The sequence below is a fragment of the Camponotus vicinus genome, unplaced genomic scaffold, assembly GCF_025532165.1.
Source record: "Camponotus vicinus isolate PSW18456_S1 unplaced genomic scaffold, iyCamVici1.0 SCAF_9, whole genome shotgun sequence".
Lineage (NCBI taxonomy): Eukaryota > Metazoa > Arthropoda > Insecta > Hymenoptera > Formicidae > Camponotus > Camponotus vicinus.
Genome location: NW_028141981.1, coordinates 3,263,563 through 3,276,398, shown reverse-complemented (window position 1 = coordinate 3,276,398; position 12,836 = coordinate 3,263,563). Strand labels below are relative to the sequence as shown.

The 12,836-nt window shown below is 36.1% G+C and overlaps 1 long non-coding RNA gene across 1 annotated transcript in view; it reads left to right on the top strand.

The window, feature by feature from the left end:
- Positions 1–12,836, top strand: part of LOC145977513 (uncharacterized) — a 359,277-nt gene that overhangs the window by 345,629 nt on the left and 812 nt on the right. The window lies entirely within an intron of this gene.

The window sequence follows — 12,836 nt, the reverse complement described above, 5'->3', positions numbered from 1 at the left end:
GAAATCGCAATATTCGGCCGATCGTCACTTACTATGACTTCAACAACGGAGCGACCCTTTTGTTTTCGATAATATCTCACGATAAGGAAGCGCAAAGAGCGCTGCGTTACTTCGTGCATACGTGACCCCATATTTCTCTGTCGTTCGTTTTATAGGAATTTATAGGCACTGCACGACCGTCCGAAATGAATGACGCTCCGGGACGATCGATAGTAATCGCGCGGCTTATAGACTTTTTATCGATAATTTGATTGAGACGAAATTGGCTCCAGTGCAAAATAAGATAAAGGGAACATTTTACGACGCGTTGTATTCGAGAAAATTGCCTGAACGTTGCAATAAATGACAATTTAGTTTTAGCGAAATGGAAATTATTAGCATGCAAGATACAAAAATCGGAATAATATATCTCAGATATTTTCCCTTAAATATTTTAGATATTTCTTGATACAGTCATTAAAATTTTTTATATTATCTATTTCTATCGAATCTATCGTGTTGATTAAAAGTATTATAAATATGAACATTGATCTTTTTAACTCGTTCGTTATCTTTCTTTTTTTCTTATATTTCTATAAGCTTATGACGTATGATGATCTTAAAGACATTTAATTAAAATAATTTTAAATAACTCGCATTCTAAATAACTCGATTTCTTTTTATTTCTTTTATTTCTTATAAATAAATTTGATTTCCTTTTATAAATATACAAATGCATTGAAATCGTAAATATAGGCAAAAGACAAGCATTCCTTTTTCCTGAACACGTACTCACAGAATGACGCGGATAGAAGCTCGGGCATGAACGTACGCATGAAAGATGAATCGAGAACTTGTCGAATGCCGGCGGAATGCAGGAAGAGAGGCATCGACCGTAATCTACGTCGAGCTTCCCCACTGCGTTATTTCATTTCACTCTCTCGCCTTTCGCGGAGTGGAAACCCTCGATTTCTCATCCATCAAACCCCGTCTCCATGCATCTGCTTCTAACTTCATACATCACAATTACGCCGCACGCTGCCCCCTTTCGCCCGGTTATTTGCATCGAGATCTCGCACTTTTCCATTCTTTGAAATCGACGTGCACAGATTACATTCTCGCCAAGAACGTCTATCGATTGATAGCGCCTTTAATACGTGCCACTTATGATTTTGCACTTTCGAGAAAAGTTAATGGGTTCGATTTACTAAGAGCGTTCAATCTACAAAGTATTATTTCGCACAACGATGCAATTATAAAATTAAAGAGGCAAATATATAGATTAATAATTAATTAATAACTTTTTCAGTGAAATATTACTGCGGAAGTAAGAAATATAATATGGATTTTACGATTTACGGAAATATAACGCCGTGATATTCAGAAGCGTTCATCATGTGAGTCACGTGCGTAACACGCTTTCGTATCCTCTTGCATCCAAACACACATATATATATATATTTCTCTCTCTCTCTCTCTCTCTTTTGAAATCCGTGGACCACTGGCATACTCGGATTGCCAAGATTTCTACGTTGAAATACGATTCTCCTGGGCAGGAGGGAGGAAGGCGTGGACTTCTACAGAACATCTTACACCGAACTTTAAACTTATTTTTATTTATCCTCCGCGGCTATAAAATGGTTGCAAAGAGATTTTCTCGTTTGCAACCGACAAAAAAAAGAGAGAAAGAGAAAGAAAACAGGAAACGGCGTAGAGGAACGGATGACGCTGAGCGCGAAAAAGAAGGGGAAAGTAGTAAGGCAAAAGGTCCCCGAGAGCACGTTTGTTTTCCGAAGAACCGTTTTCTTCGGAGCATTCCTTCTCTCTCTCTCTTCCTCTAAGTAAAACTCACTTAATTCGTTCCAATGTCCGCGCGCACCCGCGCCTCTTTCGTGTGAACCGAAGTTAAAACTTAATCAAATCTCACCGTTACCTAACCGGATTATCCGAGGACTCGTTAGACCTTACCTCGTCGCGCGTTCTCAAAGTGTGCATGCACTTTTGTACTCGCAAAGTTCGCACGAACGCGCAGCGTTGTCGTAACGACGTGATCCATCTTACGCGCGAAGAAATATCTTTGTTCTGATACATCAAGCACTCGAATTCCGTCCAACGGATGAAAAGTCTGCGAATCGCGCTCGTTATCTCTGAGAAGTTCTTCTTCGCGACGGCGTTAATGTTTCTTTTCTTTACATTCTTCGAAGAAGTTTCTCTCCCTTGTACTGGTGGAGACAATGGCGTCTCTTGTTCCGCACAAATCTCATAAAATTGATCGTAAAATAATATCATGTGCAGAAATTTTATTTTTGTTAAAATGTGAGCCATTATACTGAAAATTTTTTTATTCGGAAACTACGATATATTTAAATAAAATGAATATGCTTAAAGGAAGAGTGTTTTATAGATAGCAGAACAATATAAAAAAAATGTTGAATCCTGGTCTAGAATCACAGAGGAAAGAGATGGGGATGAATAAATTTAGGCACGATATCGCAGCAGTTATACTATCGAGGGACTTCTTCCGTGAAGGGGAAGAAAAGAAATATGTATGAGTACATGTATGTGTATTACATGCGAGCGCCAATTGCGAAAGGGCGCGGATTATCGCGATTAAAAGTTGATGTATCGCACGTCGCGTGTTAGATGGATATATCGCGAACTGCGAGGTATTATCCAACGATCAGGTGCATGTAATTCCGAGTTAATTATTAATAACTCACGAAATTATGCCCATGCCGTGTAGTCAGAAGGGGAGACGCGAAAAAGTGAAACAAGAGTTGAAAATTTAAGGAATGACATAAATATGAGGAAAGCAAAGATCTCTAATATCAATTTTTTATTAAAATAAAAGTAAAAATAAAATGACCTAAATTACATTAAATAATGTAATGCGCAGAATTTACCGGTAATTAATATTTATGAGATTTTCATATCATGGTCTATTATTTAGTAAAAATAAATTATGAGACATGAGCACACGAGCATATCATTGATTCTATACATTTGCTAAATTTAAACACTAGAAATGTCAATAATCATAGATAGCTAACTTTCCATGCATGACGGATCTTAATTTTCAAATCCGACAAATTTTATCACCGTGCATAAATTCGGCGAGCATTTACATGACATGAAAATTCGAGCGACATTTTCCGGAAAGAAACGGCGACCGCAGCGTCAGCGTTTTACTGTTTCACGTAATCGAAAATTTCTAGGCAAATGAAACTCTTTGCGCGTTCTTTCCCGCGCTCATTTCCACACTTCGACGTGATTTACTCTGTTGAGGCGAAATCTAGCGGCGAAGTCCCTTGACAACGGCCCCAAGGACCAGGTATCCCAACAGCTCACGGGATCCGCCTTTTCTTGTACTCGCGCGCTTCTCTCGCTCGAAATGGTTATCTCTTATATCCTCTTTTTACGCTCACGCTCTCAATTTCCGCCTGCCTCCATCTCTTCCTCTCAACTGTTCCACGCTTTTCTCGTTCCTTCGTCCTGTCTGTATAAGACCATCGCTGTTTTTTAGATTCACGCGAACTCGCTGACGTACGTCTCTCGCTTAGTCCCTATCGCTCGTTTTCTCTCCTATCCATTTGAACAATTGCGAACCTTTCTCTTTTTATCTCTTCCTCCTTCCCCTCTTTCTCTCTCTCTTTCTTTCGTCTATGCATTCATGCCTATTCGGTTAGTTTTACTCGGTCGATTCCATCGAGACTTATCTCCTTGTACGTGCTGCTGACTGGTTTCCATGACTGGCGGCGGCTTGTCTTTCTAAAGGAGAGCAAAACCAACGGGGACCGAGTGCGGTACTAACCGACCCAGCTAATTGGAATTGCATTAATTCCTTTCTTCCTACTTGCCCGCTTATTCAATAAGATCGCCTTTCAGTATGCGCGATCGACGACCATCGTAAAATTCATGTTCCAAACACGTTCTAGGAATCCGACACGCTTTTTGCAATTCTACATGAATTTTAAAAATCGTCGGGCAATTTTGCAGTCGTTTGTTTTTTTATTGACGATGAAATACGGCATTATCTCATGCATATCGAATTAGATAGTATCTATAAAATTTTCAGAAAAAATCCCTTACATTTTTGACGATCAAACACAGTTGTTGAAATTTTATTTGGTAACATGTGACAATTTTTTTTAATCCAAATCTAATTTACCCCTAAATAAAGAAACTATATATACATTTAAAAATGAAAAATTTGACAATTTTCATATGGTTGCAGAATACATACTATTAATATGTATTAATATTAAAGCAATAACTACACGATATATTTTCAAATTTTTTTATAAAATTAAGGATGTGTTACCAAAAATTATTTATTCTACAATATTCATTATATTATACTAAAAATAAATACATATAAAATTTAAATATGTTCCGGATGCTACAAAATGTATTTTATTTATCATTCTATTCGTATTTAAAAAGACAGATATTATTCATAGAAAGCGACAAGAAAAGCGCGGCGTATCACAAAGACAATGAGATACACGAGAATAAAGCAGTTTATTAATTATTGTGAACTTCATTATTATTTTTTTTCGAATATAATAATTACATTTACCTATTTTTATATATTTCAAAAAAAATATTACTTAATATCTTTGTGTTTATATTGCAATTAAACTTATATTATAATCTTTATATAATTATATTATGTAACTATATATCTATATAAACTATATATCTATCAACGGGCACTAATCAAAAATTATTAGAGTTGAAATAATTTTGCATATTAAGTAACGAAATTTCCAATTCGCTTCTTACCAATTCACGAAATCAACAATATTAATAATTCATACGCATATTCATACTCACATTGAGAGTTATGTATTGTATTGTATTTTAATTATAGATTGCGATAAAGAATATTAATACTTGCTAATTAATATTATTAGTCAATGAAGTATGTACAATCTAAACTATGCTTAAATTATAATGTAGTATTCTGAATGCACGTGTAAGTTGAGATCGGATTATATTGCAATGTGTATTCAACCTTTACTAGAGAATGTCCAACTTACTTGCTCTTTCTACGGATTTTAAAGAATATCCTCCGCATCTCGATTTTCCTATTTTCTTTTCTGGTTTTCCTAGATGGAAAAACATCAGCAGCGAATCTTCCGGGACTAGAGGTGTGAGAGCTTTGCAAACTTTTTGAATCAACGACTTCTTTCCTCTTTTCGCGGCCCCTTATTCTTCGTAGAAAGAGATGTACGGTCTAATCTCAAACAATCTACTATGCGATCGAATATATTTATTGTTAGTACATTAATTTATCGCTTCACGTTTGATTACACATTGCATTTAAAGTACTTGCATGGCTATTTAGCTGTGTTGCGTTATCTGATTTGTAAATATCAATTAATTTGTAATATCTGAATTTGATTGTATCTGGAAATACAGAATTTCTCTCATATTTAATATATTCCTTATAATGTTCTATACATTTTCTTGTGCACAAATATTTCATTTTACTAATACTTAATGTTAATAATACTAACGAGCAAACAAAATAATCTCTGTAGTTATTCTAACTATTAATATATTTTATATTTTTGTACACACAAGCTAATTTTAATTATGATTTAATAAAGTAATTATAAAACCGGTAATCTCTGAACGAATACATTATTAATTTAATTATTGCTATCACATATTAGCGTAATAAAATTTCATTATAGCACATAATCTGCAATAAAATAAAATTAAAATCTACTATTTTATACATACGTATATGTGTACAAAATGCAATAAAGTAAAATAAATATTTTTGTTTGAACAAGTAAATCGATAATCGAATAAAACGAGACAGCTAGTATTGTATTGTCGATATACTATGGTAGCATTAAACTTTTTTCCCGTAAATATGTGCAACCAGACAGATAGTAACACACCGGGATATTTTTCTTCTAATGCTGGCATAACTTTTATGTCATGCGTACCATAGAGATACGCATCCGGATGGGTGTGTACATAATGCGTACTAGCCAGTCGGGTTGTTGAGTGACAGCCAAGCTAATGGACCATCTCTCTTCTCTCCTCTCATCACTGACGGCCGGACGCCATTGTTGACTTCGCATCATGCACTATGACGGGCTCCTATGTACGTCGCAGGGTATCGTTGCTTTTCCTGCAAGAACCGTCGTCATGTCTAGAAGTCTCTTTTATTAACCCATCCGCGACGAGCAAACATAAGTCAATATTTTCAAGATGGACATTTTTTGAGAGCAAACAATGTGAAGCGCAAATATTGTTATGTATTTTATGTGTACTTTAGTACACACTTTCAATATTATATATTCATGATACGCATTTCCGGTTCATTGTAATCATCGACAGTTCATTGAACGCATAATTAATGTTAAACTTGTACATTCCGCACCTATTGTTACGAGACCAACATGGGTAATAGTTGTAATGTTCACTTTTGACAGACGTAATGGCATTATATATGGCAATAATTCGTTAATCACAAGCTGTCCAATTAATGTCAAATTAAATGGTGTGAAATACAAGCTACATTTCCGTTTGATGCAGGTGCGCCACATGTTGATGTCATTACCGATCGTGCCAGACGAACCAGTCGGGCAAAATGCTAAACTGATAAATAGAGACCTGAAATAAATGTCTTGTCTAATGAGAAAATCGATCGTTAAGAATATATTTTTATTTGAAACAAATTGAGAAGGAACTAATATTTTTTTAAATGTTGATTCGCCCATGTCTTTACAGACACACATACATGTATATATTACAATATCACTATTTTCATGTAGAATTTTTGCGTATTTATAATTGCATACGTCAGAGCGTCTTTGAAAAAAAGGATTGCCATAGTTACACCGATTGATGCGTCAATATAATGAGAACGAGAGAGAAAGAGAGGGAGGTGAACATATGGACTCTCGAAGAGCTCTCGGGAACAAGGGACGGATATGGAGAACATTGGATGAGAGGAAAAGAGTAGAAGAGGAGAAGGTGGAGAGGCATACGTGAGCGAGGGTAACGTACTGTTCTCACCTCCGACGGCCCCTCGGGGCTTTCTCGGCTATCCTTTGATGGTGTGCATGGTATACACGATTGTACTATCCGGTGTACGCATGTAGACGCCTAACTTCGTACGTGCGTGCATGCAGACTGGCATATACGATGCGCAAAGTCGACACTACATATACTCGTTCTCGTGTACGAGAAACGCGTTGCTCGTATCTGCTCATCATCAGGCGACTCGTATCATAGCCACCAAAGGCGTGAAAGAGCAAGTTGATTTTCTCATTCTTTTCCTTTCCCTTTCATTTCGATATGTCTGTCCGTTGGTTTGCTATTCTCGGCGTTTTCTATTTTTATGTCTAGTAGCTTTCCGTTTCTTCCAGTGCCGTTATTTTAGTCAGAGTTTTCTTCTGCATCTATGTTTAAATCAAAATAACCGAAAATAAATATATGAATCGGAGAAATTTCTAAGTTAGAAAACGATTTGAAAGTGAACGATGTAGACTAAATTAAAAAATATATATAAGTGATATCTTAATATAATTTTTATCGTCTCAGTTTATATCTGCACGAAAGCAAATTTACAATTTTTCAGAGTTCGTGATTAAAACACACATAAATTATTTTATATTTATTGTACATTGTTATTATTTATTGAAACAATTTATCTCCATCACTTGATAAAAATCTGTAGCTAAAAATTCTATACTACATCATTGTTCACGCATTGAATAACAAATAAAAAAAAAGGGGAAAATAACCGATGATGCGATTGATTCATCGACGCTCGCGACTGTCGCACCTACGCGCAACACGCACTCGCCTACACATATCCGTGAATTATAGCGATCGCTATATTGTATCCATGGCAGGAAGGGTGCACGAGAGAATTGGAGAGAGTGACGCCGAGTCGGATCGTGCCAGGGGGATGAAGAAGAGAGAAACTGCGACAAGGGCTGCTGACAGACAGTGACGGGTACCACTTTATCCGCGACACGATTCTGCGCTTACCACAGCCCACGAGTTTACCATCGCCGCCGTCAATGCCGCGTTCACGCGACCGATCTGATCTGATCTCATCCTAGTCGCTCTGATCCATCTACTTTTTGCTCGCTATCTTCCTTCGCATATACCATCTTCTCTGAATATACTACTTGATCTCGTCCTTTAAGTCTTCCAGGTTTTCCCGAGGTCTTCCTTGTATTCTCTTGCTCTTGTTTTCCTTTCGAAATCCACATAACGCGACAATCTTGGTGTATATTGAAAACATTTTTCCCCTCATGAAGCTCAAATAGTGCAGTTCAGCGAGAAGCACGGAACTTCAAAATTTTTATCTTGTCCCATGTCCGCGGATTGTGAAAACAAACTTTTCCTTGAGTTTCTTCGCTCGGCTTTTATTTTGTGTAAATACATTGCTTATTGCACTTTTGCTTTTCCACTTATTCGCATTCGCTAAGAAGGAGACGCTACCTCTTCCACATCTTGCTGATTCGGAATTGAATACGAGCTTTCGGCGAAAGGCGCTTCACGACGCGATGGAGATGTCTGTATTTGGAAATCTTATGTCGGCGAGGGGAGTGCGCCACTCTTGCAAATCGAACCCTCCTATTTCGGTCATCCTGTCGAACGGTTTTCGATCCTTCCCTCGCGTGCACCTGCCTGTCATTCGGTACGAAAGTGCTTCCGATTTCGACGCCCTAAGGGAAATAATCCGTCGCTTCGCTCCCTAGATCACGTAGAAGACCGCCGCGTATCCTTCCCGGAGTATTATGGATTTCTGTGTACCGACGTGCATGTATATTGTGTACATAGTATGTATCCGCATATATATCGACCAAATGTGTAATCTACATGTGCAAGTCTGACTCGGTGCTCCCCTATAATGTAAAGGAGGCATCGTGAATGAAAGTCGTATGGCTCATCAGCGTCAGCGTGCAACTGTCTTGTTGTTTGAAATTGCGGCAACGAAATGCACGAAACTTTATCGATCGGCTCAATCTTGCGTGAGTTGAGTCTGTCTTCGACGGAAGCGCATCTCAACTGAGATTACGGAGGGGGAACCATAACAAGTGTACGAGATTTTGTAATAATAAGATCTTGTATAAAATAGTTTTTAATTAACTATTATATAAGTAATTAATTATTCTTTTATGAAACTGCAGTAGATTAATTTCAGATTTGCCGTTAAATTTTTTTTTAACTACATTTTTTTAATTAGAAATTTTTTTAACAATATAATCATATTCTTATATATATTCTTATATATATTCTAATATATTATTTGTAATATTATTTATAACATCCAATTTATAATTTTGAAAAATTAGGAAATGAAAAAGTATATTCAATATAATGAATGTGTAAGAAATAGAATAATATATCTTTAGCGAGTATAACGTTCAGAGAATTTCTTACATTTTTTTATTAAAAGATTTTTCTACATTTATTAAATAATTTTCTCGCATTTATTATAATTAAGAATAAAATTATTACGTGAACATATAAATCGATATAAAACATGGAATGCAAACGCTGGTATTTTACGTTGCATAATGACTTTGAATTTACATACATCGCAGCGGCACCTGGCATGTCGTATTTCGGATCTCTCAGCTCGCGTAAAATATTATCATGGTACCATCTGCCACTTGCAACAGATACACGGGAGAAAATATTTCGTTTATTCGTTTCGCGTACTGCGTATACATATGCACGCGAAAGCAATCTGTTTGAGTAAAGTCTGGAGATAATACATAAAAGTAATCTCTGGTTGCGCTTTTATTTTCTAAATTGCTTTTACTTTTATCGATGTGCGGCCATTTCCGAAAATATACTCGTTATTTCTCTCATTCTACGATTAACATTGCCATATTTCGCATGATTATACATTTGTATGATATATTGAAAGAAACAGATGACAGAAAGTGTGACACCTTTTGATTTTCATGATTGCTGAAGGAAAAAATATAATCACCGACCATTCAAATGATAGAGCGTAAGGATCTTTACGGGGAATACTTCTCTTGTCCAGGCCGTCATTTATGCCTTTTGGATACAGCCTTCAGCCTCCAGTGGGCGTCGATAAGCACCCTAACGATCATTCAGCGGCGACTAATTTTGGGTTTCTTTAATTAATACAAATAACTTCGGTGAGAGAGAAGTCCTCGGATTCTGATTGCGCGAAAGAATAACCTTCTCGTGCTTCCTCTTGCAGTTGACGAATTAACTCGTTGTCCCTTCGCAACAGCAGGTTCCACGACTTCTCTCGACGTGATTCCACTCAAGCGCATACCTTCTTCCTCTTCCCCGCTCTCAAAAAAGAACGAATGTCCACCATTGAGGATCTCCAAATTACCAGCATTTATAAACCGGACTTGTGCTTGCAGCTTCGCTAACGCCGATTTTAGAAGAGTAATCTGTTGAAATCATTATTTTTAATTGCCATTCTCGCTTGGTTCGTTATCGGTTTTGTTATGAATTATCGTATACATCACACATTATCGAGCGTTATTATATTCGATTTAATAATTATAATTTGATCGCGATTTAATATTTCTCGCGACGAAAGAGGTACAGTACAATATTATTTCTTTTTTATCTTTGATTAAAATATATCATGCTCTTGTTAAAACCGCGATTCAAAATTATCTGACTTGCCAATAAAAATAATTATGAATAACATTATTGAAAAAGCAATCAAATCAAATCAGAATAATAAATAAATCTTTTTGTATAAATTTTTTTCCTAATAACAGCGCTTTATGAATATCCAAAATTATATGTCTGAAATAGAATTATTTTCTTTTAACGGCTAGAGATAAAAGCGAGATCAATTCTGATGAGAAACAGTTTGCTTCAGAAGAACTTTTAGCCCTTCGTTTGAGAAATACGCGTGAATAGAGTATACCATTTCTACCCGTCATATCATGTTGACGTAACATTTCTGCTTGCCTGCTGGCTTGCATGCCGACTTCCAACTCACGGAATGGTGCTCGGCTTCCTTCATGTAAACAATAATCCTACCATGCAAACGCGAAAACGTAGGCCGGCCGAGCTATCGCGCTTTGCGTGCTTTCTCAAGCAAGAAATGGTATAGGATCGCGTTCTCGCGCTTTCATGAATTTTATATACGCACACCGGATGGATTAAAAATAACTGTAAAAGCGTTTTTGCACGACGTAGTTGGACGCAGCGAATCCTTCCTTGTTGAAAGCAAATTTGCGCTGCCGGCTTTACTCCCACATCGCTCAAGAGTTAGACGAATATTAAAAGCTATTTGAGATAATATCTGTTCAGCATCTTTACGTAGCGCAGAGAAATAACAAAAAATAAACATACACATACACATTTATTTAGAATACTCTTAATACAACTGATCTCACATACTAAAGGTACGATCTTTCTTAAAGATAATATAATAAAAGAATTTTTTATCACACACACACACACACACACACACGCACACACACACACCACACACTGTTCACATTAAGAAAAGTCGATCCGAGGAGAGCGTGGATATATATAAAATTACATTTATTTTTTGTACATTACTTTCGTTTAATAATTTCTGGAAATACTTATGAACGATACGGAATTTACTCAACGACCGACACTGATTAAAAAGAACAAGCCAAGCCAAGAATATCTCAACTTGCACTTCTCTTGGGACTTGAAACTGGAAAGTAGTTAAAGATTAGGGATAAACAGTATATATTAATGTACGTAGCAAGTTTGCTCGATACCTGTCGCAAAAGTTACGAAGTTACAAGCCCGCCTTTCCTCACTGGGCGAAGTTTGTTGCTCGAGCAAAGAGGTTCGCAATCATTTATTAAAAGGTAGATCAGAGAAAACGGGCTGAAATTTCAGAACGTCAAGAACGTAGACTGAAGAGACGAGCATAACCAGGAAAAATCATGGCATATGAGTAATAATCGGAAAACAAAAATGATATACATAATAAACACTTAATCAAAAAATTCAAGATATAGATTAAAGTCAAATTTGTAAATAACGGAACAAATTAAAAGAATAACGGAAGAATTTAATCATATTTCTTTATTAGACTTGGTTAAAAATTTCCAAGTGATAAAGAACGAGAGAATTAATTTATACTGTATTACGTTAAAATCTCTTCAGTCATTTACATTTAATTATCTTTATGTAATTAGTATGACAATACTTGAAAATAGTGCCATACTCATTTTTTATGAGTGATTCTTTCACGCTTATTAAAGCATTAATTTTTTTTATGATTATGACAATTTCATAAAGCGCCATTTTTACTTCTGGAATATAGCATGCTAGTGTCTATAAAATTATTTTAATTAAAACAGCACATGTACATTACAAATTCACGCATGCACACATACATACATATATATATATATATACATATATATATATATATATATATATACATCACTTTATTATAACTGATTCAAATTATTCTAGATTTCTCGCACAATAAATATTATAATTAACTATTTTAAGGATTTTATAAAAATCGCGTAAAAAAACCAGCTTTCGAATTTAATATTTATTGTCCATGAAAATATACACAAGTTAAAGATTCAGGAAAGGCATTGATCTCATCGGTGTCGTGTCCTAAAAATACATGCGATACAGCTTGTCTCTTCGTCGACCTAATTACGGCTTCGTTCGCGAATAGAGAGCGTCGAATCCTAAGGCGATCAGGCATTGGGCGTGTGTATCGACGAGGATTATCTCGATCGTAAAGCGAGTCGCAGATACCGTATAACCACGCGCCATGTTAGTGTACGCCTCTGCGCTCGGAATTTCCCGGATAATTTGGTCGAAGCGGATCGCCAGTCTGTGATTTGCGA